Genomic DNA, 19,284 nt, shown 5'->3' on the forward strand with positions numbered 1-19,284 from the left:
TAACTCCGTTCAGGATGACTGGCATCATGCACACAATGCACAGTGGCACCAGGGAGTATAAAAAAAAACATAAGCAAAAACGAGAGGTTGGTGCCCTGCAGCAAAGGTGATGGCTTTGCCGATGCTAGTTTTATGTATGCTGCTAAGATGTGATGACAGCAGCTTCCATACTTGCTGATTTTACAATTAACAGTAGACATTTAAGTTGCCTCATGGTGTTTATCATGTAAGATTTAAAGACTAGGTTAAACATTCGCTTTGCAGGTGGACCAGAGAGTCCATCAAACAGACAGTGGTGGCTTGACAAGCTGTAAATGGCCTTAGAAGAGAGGTCGGAGCAGCTTGATGCATGTAATACAACTTGGGAAACTGGTTCTCAGGCTCGTCCCATGGAAGTTGATTCAGGGTGCGGAGGACTAAGGAATGTTCATCCCAATTGGTGTTCCACGCCTGGGGTGCAGCAGCACAGGTCCATCAGAGGGAGCCCATTCTGATGGGAGCAGAACAGAATTCAGAGATAAGATGCAGTGCAGCACAGGATTCAGGGGATGGAGAGCTCATTGTCTGGGGAACGGCAATCCAGTGTCCACAGAGGTGAAGCATCATAGGATGTGGGCTGGAGTGAGTGAAACAACACATGGTCAGTTTCTTGGAGCAATAGAGGGTGGAGCAGCAAGTGGCCACAGGATGGCCTTTCTTAGAGGCTGAATGGAACAGAGGATGTGTAATTAGGCACCACCGCTTCTGGGTGATAGAACAGCACAAGCTTCAGGGCGAGCAACTAATGGCCCACGGGGGAGGGAGCAACACACGGTCTTTGGCGGGGTGGTTTAAAGGCCCAGAGTTAGAGCAACGGAGGTCCAGATGAAGAGAATTCTAGGCCTAAGAGGGAGCAATATAGGAGAAGCAAAGGTGGTGGTGGAGCAGCAGAGTCAGACTGGTGAAGCACTGCATAGTCTGGGGATTGAGAGAGGTCAGACTCCAAGGAAGTGGAGCTGCACAGGGCATCAAAGAGGAGCAGGACATTTTCTAGGGGTAAAGCAGGGGACGGTTAAAGAGGAGGAATGGAAGGTGTTTGATAAGTGCTGGCACTGGGAGTGAAGTAGAGCAGAGTCCAGAGGCATGGAATAATGCAGGTTCTGCTGAGGTGAAGCTGCTGAAGGAAAGCAAGTGTGGAACATCTCAAGTTCTGGGAGTGTCCAGGAAAAAGGGCGGGCAGTCATGGTCCAGTGAGGGAAACAGTGCAGAGTCAGGGGTTGAGCAGCTGCGGACCTGAGGTGCACCCGCGCACTTCTTCTGTGCAGTGCAGGATAATGCCAGAGTTTGAAGTTGGAAAAAAATTGTCTTTTGAGAGAGTATAGAGCAGTGCAAGGTCTGCATTGGAAGAGCAGAAGGAAGCCCCACATAAAGGTGACGTTTGGGAGGGGCCAGTGACGGACAAGAGATGTGAATGACAGCAGCCATGTGGCCACCACATCGCTGCCTGGGTAGCATATCCAAAGGGATTTAATCATCCCTTTGCTTGCAAGGCAAAGCCTGTTGGAGGTGCTCCGGAGACTCCAGCCTGCACCTTCCAATGAGGCAATAAGGGCGGCGGAGGATGACATATTAGGGACAGCAGGTAGACTGCCTGTAATGATAGATGGGATCCCTTCAGCAACAGGCAAGAGAGGGTAGTACCCATAGGGTTACCAGCAGCTGTGCTTGTGTGCGGGTTCTCCCCCGGATAGAAAGGAGTGGGCGGCCTCCAATGGTAGCAGGAGCTCTAGGGGCCAAAAGTAAGGCAGCATAAGGCAAAAAGGGAATGTTAGGCCCTAGTAAGGGAGGGCCACAACTTTATGAAATTGGGGAGGAGGCCTGAGATAAAGTGTCAGGGAGTGCGCCTGGCCCCTTGAGCAGTGTACCTGGGCTCAAAAGAGGACTGTAGAAAATTTGTCTGGAAGGTCATCAAGGCCTGGCCCCCAAGTTGCAGCCCTCGAAATACCATTAGCAGCATTGTGGGAGAAAGTGCAGATGAAGACATGCAGGGGAAAGGAAATAGAGATGGTGAGGTGGAGCGAGAGAAGGCAGGTGTGATCAGGTAACATAGCGGCAGATACATCATGTCAGCATGATGTGTGAAGGAGAGCAGGGTGGCACCGCGGCGATGGAGTGCACCAGAACAAGGTTAATGATCCTCATATGGGGGTGCAGATAGGACAGAAAAAGTCAAGAATGAAGGAGAATTGGGAGCAGCATAGAGCAGTGGCCACAGCAGAGAATGAGAGGGTTCCCCGCCCAATAAGAACAGAGGAGGAGAAAAAGAGTGAGGAAGGTGGAGAGGAGATATGGGCTTTGAGGCTAAGAATGCTAGAGACAGGTATTCTAATAATGGCACACGTACATAGGAAGGCTAATTCACCAAGCGCTGGGGGACACTTGCCTGGTGATGTGTGAAGGGACACATGGCAGCCACAGCGTTTGGTGAGGGGTTTGGAGAAATTGCAGTTGCTTAGGGGAGCACGGAAGAAGCTCCTGCCCACATTGGTTGGATGGATGACAGACCAAAGAAAAGATACAGCTGTTGTGGGGCCAAAGTCCTAAGAGGAGGGACGCAGAGGAGACAATAGGCCAAGATGGATGGGGTTTCTACGAACTAAGTGCTTATGTATGACAAGTTGCAAGAACAATGTAAACAGTAAGTCAGATTTTTGGAAGCCATGCAAAGAAACTTTGCATGGCTCTGAGCGGCTTAAAAAATGTACAGTCATGTGTTTTTACTCTGCCCTGAGAAGGCATTGAATGGGTGTTCCCACGCCACTTCCATGGATTTTGACTCGTCCACAGATTTAGAGGAACTTGTAATCTTGGAGATGTGTAAAAATGTATACACCTTCCATGGGGAATTGTAACAAGGTAAAATATCTTTATTTCTCCTCGTTTCGTCCTCTTATTCTGCAGCGCACATAGAAGGAGAATATGCTCCCCAGAATTGTTTTTCCGCAGGAAGGTGTCCCTTCCTGTACAAAAACAGTCCTGCATGCAACACCGGCACCCTTGCACCGTGGTGCAAGCATGCCAGCGTTGGAGCTAGGCAGCCCATTGTGCGCCAGCACATGGAAAAGAACAAGAATGCACGATATTCCATTAAATACGGTGCATTCCTGCTCTTTCCCTGCCACACAGCACAGCAAGGTGACTTCCTCCTGACCTTATGCCTATGCATGCAGCATTGTCTCACCTTCTATGCTTAATTGTACTTATTGTAGGAAATCCTAACTCCTGAATTGTTTGTATTTTCCCTCCCTTCCTTCCCCATGGCAATTGAGGCTTGCTACCTTTAGGCATAGTAATTATGTCCTGATTATGATCCGCATATCTTGAAGCGGATCGAAATGCCGTCGACACTCTTGAAACCCCTTATACAATTTAATTTTATGTGTACCAAATGTGTAAAGGTGTTGTGGTTAACTCTTGTTGTACTTTGACATTGTCCTAATTCTAAGTGCAACTAACCTTAAGCTTTTGCCTAAAAGCCCCCTGTTTGTATGTATCTATGTGATTAGTAGGGCATAGGCTTGTGCCCCTCCTTGTGTATTATTGTATAATACCTCCACATTTGGGTTATAGGTAAATATCAGACCTCTGTCTGGCTGGATATGTCAAAACAAATATAGTTACAATTGAGTCTATATTTTATTGTTCTCTACTCCCTTCTTTCCAAGGGACCACTGTTGTCTAAAAGCACTGTGTCACAAAGCTCATACAAGAGTCCCTAAGTTTGCAGAGCCAATCTGATAAAGACATCTAGCTGCAGATTCCTTAACTTTTGAATTCTCCCGCTGTAGATTGGATCTGGCAATTATCAGCAGTACCTCTGCGCACCGGAGGACAGTGTCGTACGGCTCTGTGATGACTTCAACTCCGGTTGTGACGTCAGTGGAGCCATATAAGTCCCTTCCAGCGCAGGGACGTCAGTTTCTTCTTTCCGCACTGTAACACTGATCTGGAGATCTCTTGCTGTTTTTTGACCTGCTGTGGCAATATTTCATCTGAAACAGTGTGCCAGCTCTTTATGCCTTCTGTGTTTAAATCCTGTGGCTCTTGCGCTCGACAGATGTTTGGTACAGATCCTCATCCTATTTGCATGTGGTGCTTAGGTGAGCACCACCACACAAAAGAGTGTGACGCCTGCTAATGGCTGAAACCAAAGGCACTGCGGGAGTGACAACTGAAGTTCCTGACAGTGCGGTTGTCGCGGGCTTCCAGTTCTCCGGAGCATCAGTCAGCTACAGTTTGGCAACGGAGCCGCTCTTGAGGCCATTTTCATGGGTGTCGCTCTCCATCCTGTTAACTGCGAAAGCAGTCCAAGTCCCTGTCGACGCTCCTTGGTAAGTGTCATCTTAAGCAATCAAAGTCATGGCCTTCCGGGGTTTCTTGAATTCACGACGTGGTTCAAGCAGCTCTTCACACCCGGGTGCTGAGGACTCCGCATAAGAGTTGCTTCCGTGCCTCCCCACCTTTACTGGAGCCGGGGCGACTCGGGTCAAGAGGAAAGCGTATTATGATGCGCTTCATATATTATGGTCCCTACCTTTCCTTGGAGCTCCTCCGGGCCCCAAGGAGGTGATGGCTGCACTGGTTGTGTCCTTGCCAACAAATTCATCCTTGGCTGCACTTAGGCCCTTAGACACAGTGACGCTGATGCACAGCCCTTCGGGGTTTACACCTGTGGCGCCAACTGAATCTGGAGCAACGTCGGTTGTTCCTCAGTGATACGCTTGGGTGACCCTGGTGGGCTCCGAACCGTAGTTGATCAACTAACCAGCTGAGAGTCTTGAGGCTTTGACATCCCCTCGATGCATTTTCTCAGCATCGCCGTCAGCGCTATCCGAAGCCCTTCCACTTTCTCATCCCGAGGTCGGTACGACGCTGTGTCATCGTCGTCAATCGATGCAGTTTACGGAGCCGATAATTCATAGTTTCTATGGGGGCTTTACAAAAACAGTTTGTGGAAGGAAATGATGAAGGGGTTCTTTTTGTGCACCCAGTGCCTACATATCCTCTTATTATGGATAGCTGCATTTCTTAATTAGATTAAGTGTAGGAGGCTGGCTTAGTATATGCTGCACACTTATTTAAGTGAAGCACCTTGCACTAATCTAGACAACCCTAATGGTGATTTTAGTGGTCTTAGACAACCATAGACAGCTCTCTCAGTGGTAGTGTGGAGAGCAGCATTCAGGCTTAGTCCAGAAGGACTGTTAAGCAGCTTATTTTACTGGATCTAATTGTGTAATGTAGGTTAAACGAAAAAGGACCATACAGTGTAGTTATAAAAAGGTCTATTTATTACACAATACTCACTAACACTTTGCTATTTCTCCTACTGTAGATATACACAATAATTCAGTTGTAAACAGGTAAGTAAGCACAATACCTAGTGAGGGAGACCAAACCATATACTAAGAAAGTGGAATGCGAGCTGTGACCAAAGTCGGGAGTGAGACCAGGAGACTCAGAAGAGCTGGAGACACCAGGACCATCCAAGGTAAGTACCCAGGAACCCCACGGAGGCTGTGTGCAGAGTGGAAACACAGCAGTGTACTCAATAGAAGTCAACAGGAAAGTTGTGGTTGAGGTTTTGGAGAAGGACCCTAAAGAAGCCCAGTGGAAGAAAAGGTTGGAGAGTCACCACACCTGTGGCTACCCCAGGATACCTACACCAAGGAAGCTGAGTGCATAGGTGCGAAGTGATGTCGGACACCGTCATAGACTACAATGGAGGACTTCACTAAAAATGACACTGGTGAAGACTGCAAGAGTCCAGTGGAATCCAAGGGTGGATTCTTGAAGGGAAGAATCTGTAAGCAGAGGCGACAGAGTCTCTGCCACTCGGTGGTGACCGGGAGGTATGAAAGAACAATGGCCACCAGTGACGGAAGATGCAAGAGTGATCACGGTGTCCTTGTTGCTACAACTGTGAGGACCAGGTGATGCTGAGAAAGACCAGAAGCAGTTCACGTGCTGTCCCATGTCATAAGTCGAGAGCCAGGGGTGTCAGTGTCCGGCGGGAGAAACAACGAGCCTTGGCAGCAGCGGCAACAACAGACTTGGAAAATGATGCAGGAGCAACGTTGGGGCCAGCAAGGTACAAGGGACTCATCAAGTGCAGGAGAGTCAGAGCAAGCCCAGAGCAAGCAGGGGAGCTCACTAAAGCAAGAGAAGACCCTCAAGAGGACCCACAGGAAAAAAGGCACAGAGTCTCAAGAGGATCTCAAGCAGCTCACCAAAGATGAAGGCTCACGGTGCAGAGGATGCAGTGAGGACAAAGATCTTGGCAGGAAGTGATGCTGGAGGCTGAGCTTCTTGTATCCCTAAGATCTCTGGAGGAGCTCAGAGCCAACAAGCCTTGGCAACGACAAGTTGACATGGTGCACAGGGGTTCAGTCCCATCGATTCTGACGAGGGATACAGGCCACAAAATTGCAGAGAGGACTGGTCAGGCCCCGAGGAAGTTGAAGAACCACCTCCTGTGTTGCTGAGCCTTTCGAAGGCCGTGGGACGTCAGGAGCACCAGACCGGCCAGCTTCTTTGCGGTGTCTGCAGATGCAGGGGAGTGACTCCTTCACTCCAAGGGAGATTACTTTAGGTGTCCTTGATGCCAACAGGTCTGTTGAAGATCCTGTATGGAGCACAGACATTGACGACAAGACTTGCAGAACAGCGAGACTGGGAGCAGCAGCAGTCTTCCTTGATGAAGTCTTTGGTTCCAGGTGAAGTCCAGCGAAGTCCAAGTATCCAGATGGTCAAAGAGTGACGTTTCAGGCTTGAGTCTTGTCCCACAATGAATCTGGGGACCCACCCACAGGTAAGCCCTTTATACTCTAAGAAAGGGGGTAAAACGACTCAGGGGTCCCTCTCAGAGTAGGGGCTGGACAGAAGGGACAGTTTTAAGCCAGAGCAGGAGCCAAGGACTCACCGAACTGGTTCTATTTAAAGTATGCAAGGAGGGCACCAAATATGCCCTTCAAAGCAGTCTGGTGGCACTAGCAAGCACCCCCAGCCCAATGCTCCAAGTCCAATCTGGGAGATGGTCACACCACCAAAGTGAGGTATCGTGTGTATAGAGTCCAGGTGACCCCAGAGGTAGGCAGAGGTTACAGTTAGATAGAACCTTACTCTCAGTCAGCAAATTAATTCACACACTCAAGGACTGAACTCTCGACCAATTGTTTTTGTATAACAAATATAGTTTTTTATTTTAGAACCGAGCAAGCCTGGCACAGGTAAGCATTAAATACTTTACAGTAATAAGTTGCTGAATGTCGAACAGTTTGAAAATGCGATAGGAATTGTACTTTGTTTGATTTGCAGGGGATGCAGTACGTAGCAATACTTAGCAAATACAGTACATTGAAATGAATAGGCTTTTCAAGTAAATTACAGGTAAGTTACTTTTTACGTTACTTTTCCTACTCCGTGCTGGATACCTAGATTCAGCGCTGGGACATTGCCTGCAAACAGGTAAGTAAATACATTTTGGTTATTTATGCGATTTTTAAAGAATATTTTTAGATTTCAAAACTGCACACTTAGAAACTTTCTGGGGAAAAAATTGTCAGTTATCCTATGGAGGAAAGTAGGTTATCGGTTCAAAGGTAAGTTATTGACTGTGGGAGTTAAGTTTCTGGGGTTAGACTCAGGGGTCCCCCAGGGTCAGTGAAGCCCTCTCGTTACACCCTCAGTGGCAGTAGGGCGGCCGGGTGCAGAGTGTTGAGGCCCAGTGTTATCCTATGGAGGATAGGGGTTCTCCGGTTTGTGGCTGCTAGCAAGCAGGACACATGGCTGTGGGGGCAAAGCTTCTGGGGCTTAGCACGGGGCAATTGGAGTTGCAGGTGAGTACAAAAGCTGCACACTCAGCGGCACTGGTGTGGCCGGATGCAGAGTGCTGTTTTGGCGCTGGGCGCCCTGTTGTTTGCTATGGTGAGAAAGAGTTCCTGCGAAAAAAACACTGCAGGCTCGGGGATAAACATCTTCTTGGTGCGACCGCCACTTCGAGGGGTTAGTTGGGATGCCTTGGATTGGTTAGGCACCATTGGTTGGGGCATATAAGGCCGAAGGGGCGTCGGGTGTAGGGGTGCCGTGGGGCATCGGATGTAGGGGTGACTTTTGGCATCGAAAGTCTTACCCGCTCTTGGTTGCGGTAGAGGAGATCCTCTGGATTGAAGCTGCAGGCATTGGCTGGGGTCTTGAGGCTGGTCTGGGATGTCCAGATCTTGGGTCGCAATCGCTGTGGAGACCTCCTCGTCATGTTTTTCCACTCAAGCTCGGGCCGGGATCGGCGCGTGCAGAGTTGGCTGGATTTGCTGTCTTCGGCCGGAGGAGAGGTTGCAGTTTGAACAAATCCGGTGTTCACGGGAGAAGCAATCTTTGGAAGTGAAGGCAGGCAGGTCCTCTGGGGTTTTTGAGGTTGCTGGCTGCAGGACGCACCAGGATTTCACAGGAGCAGGTTCGAGGAGAGACAGGCTGCTAGGGCTGTGGGCAAGTCAGTGGGTGTTGTCCTCTTATTAGCTCTCCACGGCTCTTCGGTCCTTCTTATCTTCTTTCTTGTTGTTTCTGGATCTGAGGAAGCAAGGTTCAGGGTGCCCCCTAATACTATATTTAGGGGCGTTACAGGTAGGTATAGGGCAGGGACCAATGGGTCCCTTCCCTGGGTGTGTACACCCCCTAGTGTGCCACCCTCCAGTGGGAGGGGGGCATGAGCGTGTCCCTGATTGGTTGGGTCCCCTCATCCTCAAGATGGCAGGGATTCGGAATTGTGCTTCACCTCGCCTCCCCCACCTGAGGGGTGGAGTTTGCAGAGGTGGGCATACCTCCCTTGCTCACTTGTTTTTCTCGCCGGTTCTCCCGTCCAAAGTGGGGATCAGAACCAGTGGGGACCAGTTGCTGAAAGCAGCAAGTGGTCTGGGGAAGCTCACAAAGGCGGCATGCCTTTAAAGCTTCTCCTTCGTGAACCCTGCCCATCCTGGGGGAGGAGGCTTGGCACCTCGTCCCAGGATGTGCATTGTTTCAGGCCCCCGAGAGCAGCAGGCTCTCGACCCAGAGATCCAGAAACATGTCTGTTGGTGGCAGCCTAAGCAGCCACTCAGTTGGGACACTAAAAGTTGTTTGAGTATCAGGAGGCATCTCTAAGATGCCCTCTGTTGTGCATTTTACATTAAATCCCACACTGGCATCAGTGTGGGTTTAATGTGCTGAGAAGTTTGATACCAAACTTCCCAGTTTTCAGTGTAGCCATTATGGTGTTTGGGAGTTCATAATGACAAACTACCAGCACCATATACTCTAAATGGCAGCACTGCACTTACAATGCCTGAGAATGGACTTAGGCACTGTAGGGGTACAGGGCCCATGCACACGTATCCTCACCACTGGCATAGTGCACCCAGCTGAAGGGGTGGCTGATCTAGGCCAGGCCAGTGGGTTGTAGGCATGGCACACAGGGATGCGTGCCATGTCGACTCTTCACTTTTGTTCTGCACCAAAACACACAGCCTGCAAAGGCAGTGTGTGAGTGAAAAGGTACAGGGCCTCTAAGAGTGGCACAATAAGTGCTGCAGCCCTTAGAGCCTTCCCCATGTCACTGTGCCATGGGTACCTGTGGTACCAAAACCTGTGGCCAGAGATGCCAGTTGGGTTTAGGCTTCAATGCAATTTTAGGGAAGGAACATAGGCCCTGGGTACCTGATTAGCAGGAGCCCAGAGCGCACTCAGTCAAAGAACATCAGCAATTGAGCAAAAAGTGGGGGCATACCATGCAGAAAGAGGACACTTTCTCACAGAAACCTATTGTTCTACCTTGCCCTGCTCGAGCTCAGCAGCAGGAAGGCATCATTTTGTCTGTGGTCAGCAGCAGCACTAGCTTGCTAGCCGACCCTGAAAGGCTGTTACTGTGAGTACTGGGGGCTTCCAGGAGTAGCCCCCCAGTGCAAGAAATCCTACCTCTTTAAACACCGGTAATGGTGTTGGGGTATGATTCCAACATGTTTGATACCAAACATGCCCAGGTTTGGCACAGCCAATATATAGTTAGTCATCGCGTAATGACTAATGGCCACTTTATGTATCAAAATGGCTGACCACACGTACAAAGCCTGGAGAATTGACTCTGGGGTTTGTAGGGGCTGTCCTGCATATGTAGGGGCTGTCCTGCATATGCAGGGGCACCCTCACTCATAAACCAGCACCCTGCCTTCAGGATTGAAAGGCCTTCCTTAGGGGTGATGAACAAGTTACTTACCTTCGTTAACGATATATCTGTAAGAAACGTAAGTTAGTTATAGATTCCTGACCTTAGAATTACCCCCAGCGTCAGACTGGATCCGGAACGTTTTTCATCAGCAGTACCCCTGCGCGTCGGATTGTGGCGTCAGTCGACTCCGCGTCCGTCGCCGGGATGATGTCTCGGTAGCTACATAGACGCCACCCTCGTGCGCTGACGTCAATTCTGTACACGACTTTCCATACCTGATGCGCAGAGCCATGCAAGACACTGACCACTGGTGCACAAAACTAGGGCCCTGAAAGGATGTCCTTAACCCTAGAAGTCAGTTTGCACAACAGGGAGAATGGGTAGGGCGGTAAGGAATCTGTAACTAACCTATGTTTCTTACAGATATATCGTTACCGAAGGTAAGTAACTTGTTCATCTGAAAGAAACAGTTATAGATTCCTTACCTTAGAATAGATACCCCAGCAATACCAACCCGGAGGTGGTTCTGCGAACCAAGTTCACACCAGAAGCTCCTGGAGAACAGAATGGCCAAAGAAGCCGTCTCTTTGGACTTGGCTGTCCAGGCAGTAGTGTATCGTAAACATGTGCGGTGATGACCATGTAGCTGCCTGACTGATGCCATTTAGGGGGACTCCTTGTCCCAAAGCAGTAGTAGCTGCCGTCGCCCTGGTGGAATGGGTGCACAGCCCCACTGGAGGCTCCTTCTTAGTCAGAGAATAGCAGGCTTTGATGCACAGAACAACCCACTTAGAGATAGTCTGTTTGTGCCCGGTCCGACCTTTCTTAGAACCCACGTAACCAACAAAGAGCTGGCCCTCCACCAGAAATTGTTTTGTGCTATCCAAGTAGAAAGAACATGCACGTTTTGGGTCCAGACGGTGGAGCCTCTCTTCCTCTTTCAAAGGATGCGGCGGCGGAAAGAAAGTGGGTAAAGTGATGGTTTGGCCAATGTGGAAAGAAGTAACTACCTTGGGAAGAAAGGAAGGTCTAGTTCTAAGGACGACCTTGTCCGGATGGACAGCCAGAAAGGGAGCTTGGAAGACAGAGCTTGTGCTCACTCACCCTGCGCGCAGAGGTGATGGCCACCAGAAAAGCAGTTTTCAAAGTGAGAAGGCTGAGAGGACAGTTATGTAGTAGCTCGAATGGAGCGCACATAAGATATGTCAGAACCAAGTTCAAGTCCCACTGGGGCATTACAAAGGGAACAGGAGGAAAAAGATGAGTAATGCCCTTAAGAAATGTATTTACAACAGGGCACTTGAAAAGCAAAGGCTGATCAGGGAGCCTGAGGAAGGCTGAAATGGCTGAGAGGTAGCCCTTAAGAGTGCCCAGAGCAGAGCCCTGCTGGGCCAAATATAGGAGAAAGAAGAATACCTCAGAAAGGGGATCCAAATCCTTTGCTGTGCACCTTGCCACAAATTATTCCATCTGCAGGGGTATACCATCTTAGTGGAGGGACGCCTAGCTGCCAAAATTACATCACAGACTTCGGGAGGCAGGTCAAACGACATCAACTGCCGCCGCTCAATCTGCACGCAAGCAGATGAAGGCTGGACAGGTTCGGGTGGAGGACCGCCCCCTGCTGCTGCGGCAGAAGATCCTCCAGAAGAGGCAGTCGGATCGGAGGATCGATGGCCATGTTGTGCAGCTTGGGATACCAGACTCTTTGGGCCCAATCCGGAGCAACAAGAATGACTTGGGCCCGGTTGCGCTTGATCTTCTTAAGCACTCTGGGCAGAAGTGGTATAGGTGGAAAAGTGTATAGAAGACCACAACTCCACTCGCAACGAAAAGCGTCGCCTAGCAAATGCCGCATTGGAAATTGCAACACGCAGAATTACTGACATTGCACGTTCACTTCTGTGGCAAATACATCTAACCAAGGCTTTCCCCTCTGCTGAAAGAGACCTTGCACCACCTCCGAGTGAATACGCCATTCGTGATCCATCATGCACCGGCGGCTGAGTTTGTCCACCCTGGCGTTCAGTGAACATGCCATGTGTTGAACCACCAGGGATATGCCCTGATGTTCCAGCCATGTCCAGAGGCGGAGGGTCTCTTGACATAGGGTCCACGACCCCACCCACTTTGTTTGTTGCAGTACCACTTGGTGTTTGTGTTGTCCGTGAACACCTGCACTACTCCCTGGACAGAGGGAAGGAATGCTTTGGGTGCTAGACGGATTGCCCAAAGCGCCAGAAGGTTGATGTGGAGCCTGGACTTCGCCGGAGACCAGAGGCCTTGATCTCCGCCTCTCCCATGTGGCCGCCCTAGCTTCTGTCACCATGGTGTCTTCTGGTTGGAGAAGGGAGAGGGATCTGCTGTTGACCCAATCCTGGTTTGTTAGCCACCACTGCAATTGATGTGCAGTGCCCTCCGAGATCTGAATGCTATCAGACAGATTCCCCTGATGCTGGGTCCACTGTAACTTCAGGTCCCACTGCAGAGCCCGCATATGCCACCTGCAATGATCTACCAGTAGGATGCAGGAGGCCATGAGGCCCAGCAGCCTCAGGGTCGTTCTGACCGAAACCCGGGATGTAGGCTGAAACATCGGAATCGTAGCCTGAATATCCCATACTCGCTGCTCTGAAATGTAAGCCTGAAACTGCGTTGTGGCCAGAACCGCTCAGATGAAAATAAGCTTCTGAGAGGGAGTCAGATGTGACTTCGGCACGTTGATAGTGAACCCCAGCAAATGCAGGAGGTCTGCCATAGTCTGGAGGTGGGTTACGACTGCCTGGGGCGAGCCCGTCTTCAACAGCCAGTCATCTAGATAGGGGAAGACTGGAACCCCCGATCTGCGCAAATGAGCTGCGACCACCGCCATCACTTTTGTAAACACCCGAGGGGGGGTGCTACAGCCAAAGGGGAGCCGGTAAACTGAAAGTGCTTGTGGCCTACCATAAACTGCAGGTAACGCTGGTGAGTCAGCAGGACGGTGATGTGAAAGTAGGCGTCCTGCATGTCCAACGCTACCATCCAGTCTCCAGGGTCGGGGGCAGACAAGACCTGGGCGAGCATTAACATCTTGAACTTCTCCTTCCAGAGGAAGCGGTCAATGTTCCTGAGATCCAAGATAAGACGCAGGCCTTTGTCCTTCTTGGGTACCAGAAAGTAGTGGGAATAGCAGCCACAACCTACTTCTGGGGCTGGAACACGCTCAATGGCACCCTTGGCCAAGAGTGCCGAAACCTCCTGTTGGAGAAGGGCCAGGTGATCCTCCAACATGCGATGGTACTGAGGTGGCATGGAGGGAGGGATAGTCTCGAAGGGGAGGGAGTAGCCACTTCAGACTATTTGAAAAACCCACCGTCTGACGTGATGGTGCACCAGTGGGGGAGGTGATGGCGGATCCTGCCTCCCACTGGTGTTTGGTGGCCCTGATAGTTGGGACTTGGAGCGTTTGTAGGCTGCTGCAGAGGGGGCTGTGGTGGACTGGCCTGCCCTCTGGCCCCGAGAACCACACCGGTGGTTCCCACGTCCCCTGCCGCACTGGGGCTGAACAGCTTGTGCTGGCCTGCGGCCCTGGGTGGAACGTAGTGGGGCACCTCTTCCGTAGCCACGAAAGTGGCAAAATGCAGACTGCACAGGGTGGGTGGTGAAGAGGCCCAAGGACCTGGCCGTAGCCCGAGAGTCCTTAAAGCGCTCTGCCTTGTCGCCGAAAAGGTGACGCCCATCAAAGGGCATGTCCATAAGGGTGGATTGGACATCCCCGGAAAAAACAGTCGAACGCAACCAGGCGTAGCGTCGAAGGGCTTCCGACATGAAATCGTCCTGCCAAGTGCGTCGGGGGTATCCAGCCCACAGTGAATGGTAAACTTTGCTGCATCGCTCCCCTCGGCAACTGCACCGGAGAGTACGGCCCCGGCCTCCTCCGGGCACTGAAGCAGCACCTGCGCCACCGTATCCCGACCGCAGTCTCAAGCTGGCGGAAGAAAACATTTTCTTCCCAAGGTGGTCCAGCTTTTTGGATTCCCTATCTAGTGGTGCGGTAGGGAAGGCGCCTTTAGAAGTGGAGGCCTGAACCACCAAGCTCTCAGGAATCGGGTGTTGAGAGAGGAAAGTGGAATCGCCCGGGCAGTGGTATCGCCCGGGCAGTGGTGTCAAGCAATCATGCTGTCCACAGACGCCCCTGTTTTGGGCCTGGACCAGGTGCCCAAAAGGATGTCTGTGAGGGCTTCATTAAACGGCAGCAGGGGCTCCGAAAAGCTCGCTGATGGTTAAAGGACCTCTGTCAGGAGGTTAGTCCTGACTGCCACTGTAGGTAGCGCGAGGTGGAAAGCCTTGGGCGCCCTACGCAACACCACTGCGTATGACACTCCCTCCTCCATTGCCACGGTAGGAGGAGACAACATGCCTAAGTCTGGGGAGGCATCAAGACCACTGGCATCCGCCAGTTCCTCTCTCCAGTCCGGATGGTACTCCAACTGGTCTGTCAAAGGGTCACTAGACTCCTCTCAGTCTTCCTCACCCTCTTCTGGCTGAAAATGGCCAGGGTGGAACACAGGGACAAAAGTACCCATTGGCGCCGGATCTGGCGTCGGTCGCAGCTGATCCGGCACCATACCCACATCGGGCAGGAAGCCTGGACACTCAGCCGGTGTCGGCTGAGGACGTGGTGGAGGTGTAACGAGGTGTACCGGCGCCGATCCAGGCCTGGATCCATGGAGGCCCTGTGGTGCCAAGGCCGAAGCAGCTGGCGTTTAAGGCCAAGGGACCCCGGCCGAGTTTGACGGGGCCGAAGGTGCGCCGGTGGAGTCAGACTGCCCAAAGATGACATTCATACCTTCGTAAAATTGACGAAGCTGGGCAGGGGTCTCTTCCAGAAAGGGAATGCTGGAGTTGACCCTGAAGGTTCCTCACGCGGAGCCTTGGAGGGGCACCACCCGCACCCTTCGTAATGTTGGCTGACGGACAAGGGGAAGTCGAAGAGTGATAATTCTATTATGGATGAACAATCGCACTCCTAGGATCGTTGTAAAAATGTAATCCGATTAACAATGTGGGTAGGTGCGGCTGGGTTGACCCTCCTGAGTATGAGGGTGATTAGTAACTCTGTGAATGCGTTATCCCAACTGTGGGTAACGTCACCTAGCTGCACTCTGGAATACATTTCAATAAAGGTCGACTAAATTCATTAATCTTCATGATATTCCATTTATTTTTGTTTTATTTTGTTTTTCAATTCTTCATAATTATGATTACTTTCATCATATTATTTCTTTGTATGCTCAATGCATTTCGGGGCTTGCGGTTAATGCCACGTTCGGTCTATTGACACCATTCAAGTTTTATTAACGCATGCTCCGTTCACGCCATTCACGGGGATGATTTCCTTTTCTTATCACAGCACTTAATAGCCATTCTATTTACTGGCTCAAAACAAATACGCAAGCCACACACGATGTTTCACTCAACTTTACTGAATAGCATGTGCATCACTAACAGCATCAGTAAGAAATATCTTTTTCTCGAACCTACTTGAGTGCACCTATAAATACTGTGAGTAATCCTGTTATGTATATTGAATTATATCTTGATTGGCTGTGTATTTGACTTTACAGACTATAACGTCCCCTGAAGAAGGGCTAGCCCCGAAATGACTTGACCCACATGCTGGCCATGTCTGAACTGGGGTCGGGGAGTGAGCTAAAGAATGATAGATCAAACCCACATCAGTTGACTAGGGGTGAGTGCTTGCAATGTTCAACACTCCGTGCATCATATCCTTTGAACCTTTCAGCATGCCCATTGCACTGTGGATGGTAAGTTGTGGTAAACCTGTAGCTATAGTTTACACCATACTCTTTCCACATTGCTCTGATGCAACTTGACATGAAGTTTGTACCTCTGTCTGAAAAGACATCCTTCGGAAACCCCACTCTGGAAATGTCTTCCATAAGGACGCTAGCCATTACAGAAGCTGTAGTGGTTTTAAGTGGAATAGCTTCTGGATACCTAGTGGCATGGCCTATCACCACTAGGATGTAACTGTGTCCAGATGCTGTTGGAGAGTTTAAGGGACCAACAATGTCTGTCCCTGGTTGGGGGGGTGGCGCTAGAGAGCCCACGGCAAGATGGCCGTACATTAGTGTTGCTCTGACGGCCAGACCAATTAATCATTTCTATATCCTGACTAACAGCAGCCATCCATGCATGCACTATGGAGCCCAGCACTGGAGCAGCGTAGCACTCCTCCCTATCACAGAAAACAAGGTGGAATCACGGCTCTGGACGAGATGAGGGCAAACGGCCTGCCGTGGCTAATGCGATGACAAAGGCAGTGTTGACAGACTGCTGGGGCGACGCCACTGCTCTGTCTAAGATAACAAGGCTGGCAGAGGAAGCTGGGCGAGGTTGACCAGCGAAGGCAGCAGGACTTAGCGAGAGGCCCCTGGCGTGCCTGGCCTGAAGCAGAGCGAGTGACACACCTATACCCCTGTGAGAGTATCCAGCCCAGGCAAGACTCAGGGGTGGGTTCGGGAGCTCATCTGGGGGCAGCAGCTGAAGGTGCATCTGCCCTGGATTGCTGGGTCTGCTCTTCTGGGCCTCAAACTCAGAGCGGGCCCCAATGCATGGGTTTGAGGTCCACAGGGAGGCCGACCCTGGTACGGGTTCCTGGATGTGGACTGCCCGGCCCTGCCGGATTGATATGGTCTGATTGACTGGGGCCTAGACTGCACACCTGAACATGCTGCCAGCGGAACAGAGCAGCTCACTCCCGCCAGTGATGATGCCACGGCAGAGCTCAGCCATGCTGTGCTGACTGAGGGTTGCCCCCGTGGCCTGAGAACGGGCCTCGGACCTTGCGGACCAGAGTGAGAGCTGGACTGCGTTCCGTCCCAGCGGAGATTGACCGCGTGTAGGGACCTGTGACGCCTACTCAATTTGATGGGGCTGTGCTGAAGGGGGGGCCGCTGAAGGCGACCCGAAGGCTGTTTGGTACTTGGTTGACCGCCTGTAACAACCGTATTTTTAGAACAGGATGCCCACCTATGGTGGCCAACCCAGTCGTCACGCAAACACACTCTTCCCAGGTTGCTATTTACGAGATATATGAAAGATTTGCCTGAGAAGGTGATTATGAGCTATTTACAAGCCTATACAACTAGATTTATTGGATTAGAGTCTCCCGACTATTTATTATTTATTGGATTCGAGTCTTCCGACTATTTATTTATTGGATTCGAGTCTCCCGACTATTTATTGGATTCGAGTCTCCCGACTATTTATTGGATTCGAGTCTCCCGACTATTCCTCGCTTTACATCCGGCGCCTTATTCCCTAACTCTTAGGAAGAATTATCTAATTATCCTATTTTGGAGTTCTCTCCTGGTAAAACCACCCAGTCCTTTATTTCTCAGTTACCTGTTAGAAGGGAACTCCTCATCCTTCTATACGACAGCATCTGGCTAAAAAGAAAGGTTAGTCCTATCATGGAAACAACACTCAAATATATGTATCGAACATTATATCTTTATTCTACATTTAAACATAATAGCATTAGCAATCTAGACAAGGTTGAAATTAGTCTCCATCTATAACCTAAAAAGGGAGGAGAAAGAATGATTAGTTATTTCCTACACTAACTCAGAACGCCTCACCTTGAACGTGCGTCTTTCCATGTCAGCAGCGGAGCTGATCCCTCTCTCGGGTCTCCTCATTCGCTCGGGACTCTGCTCTCCCACTATGGCTCACGAGTACACGTCTGCACCGCTACACCTCGTCTACGCTGCCTTGGTTCCGAAACTCGAACCCTCTGCTGGACTCAATCTCTGTCGCTACCACTCCTGGATTTCAGCCTCACAGGATTCTTGATCTCTTCCTCTCCTTCTTGATATTAACAGTCGGTCACTAGCTCTTGGACCAACTTCATCTGTCTGCTCCGCACGTTGCTCTCTCTCTGTCTGCTACGTGCTCTTTGATAATATATCTCTCCCTTTCTTTATGGAAATTTCCAGCCTTAGGCCGACTCCCACCGAATTCCTGTACCAGTCTCTGGCCGTTCACACCACTCACAGTGGCCACCTGCGTGTAGCGTCTACCGCCGAAGAGCAAAATACATTCCTTCGATAAGGGCCGGTCTTGACCGGTTCTCCACTAGCGAATAATAAGTTATATTCTAAACATTACCTTTGCTCTGCAAGCGCCTCGGACAGACGAGGCAGCTCTCTAAAATGAACGAGGCAGCTATCCAAGATGGCTGCCCTATAGTTTTCGGGCCTACAGGCCTAACTAATGGGAAAAAGGCACTAGGCCCTGTCAAAGTACATAGTTAAGCCTTATAACTAAATGAAAATGTTACTAAGACTGAAATGGTAGTAGATTATAGTCACTATTAGTCTAAGAATAGGCTAGGAATTACCCTGGCGTTACACCGCCTGAAATGAATCCTGAGGCAGGTGTTGGGCCGTGCGGGCCTGCTGTAGACTAAGGCCTCGCTCCATCGCCATCACATGCGCAGGGGAATCTGGACTGGGGGGTGGAGGGGATCCACCCTGGACCTCTGCCTGATGGATGAAGGCTGCGCCACATAGTTGTCTTCTGGGAATTGATGCAATGAACATGGGGACATTGATTCGTAATGTTGCCACATGTTGAACCTCACACTTAGGTTGTACGGGGAATGGCATGCTTGACCTTGGGATACAATCACTAATTTTTATGGTATTCCAGAGCTGCATCACTGTTAGAGGCACCTACAGGACTCTTTAGCTCCTCAAAAATACTCCACTGGGAAAGCTGTGGAGTTGATGCCTGGCCACTTCCTCACACCTGGGGGGTTTCCGGCCTCTGGCTACCCCGTGAGGATGCTCCCCTTATGGTTTCCAATCTGGGGTTCTGTTTTCTTTTGCAGCGAATAGTTGCTATACTGTTTGTATGTTGGGGGTTCTTAGGTTCTGTCAATAGGGATAGCTTTAGCAAAGTTATGGTGCTAAAGTGGGAAGGAGTGGAACGTTGGATTGTTTTTTGAGATCCCAGCTCTGTATACTAACACCTGTCAC

At 50.5% G+C, this 19,284-nt stretch overlaps 1 protein-coding gene across 1 annotated transcript in view; it reads right to left on the reverse strand.

The window, feature by feature from the left end:
• The window catches only part of LOC144828578 (zinc finger protein 567-like), a 548,232-nt gene that overhangs the window by 211,726 nt on the left and 317,222 nt on the right, over positions 1-19,284 (reverse strand). The window lies entirely within an intron of this gene.

The sequence above is a fragment of the Lissotriton helveticus genome, chromosome 1_1, assembly GCF_964261635.1.
Source record: "Lissotriton helveticus chromosome 1_1, aLisHel1.1, whole genome shotgun sequence".
NCBI classification, from domain to species: Eukaryota; Metazoa; Chordata; class Amphibia; order Caudata; family Salamandridae; genus Lissotriton; species Lissotriton helveticus.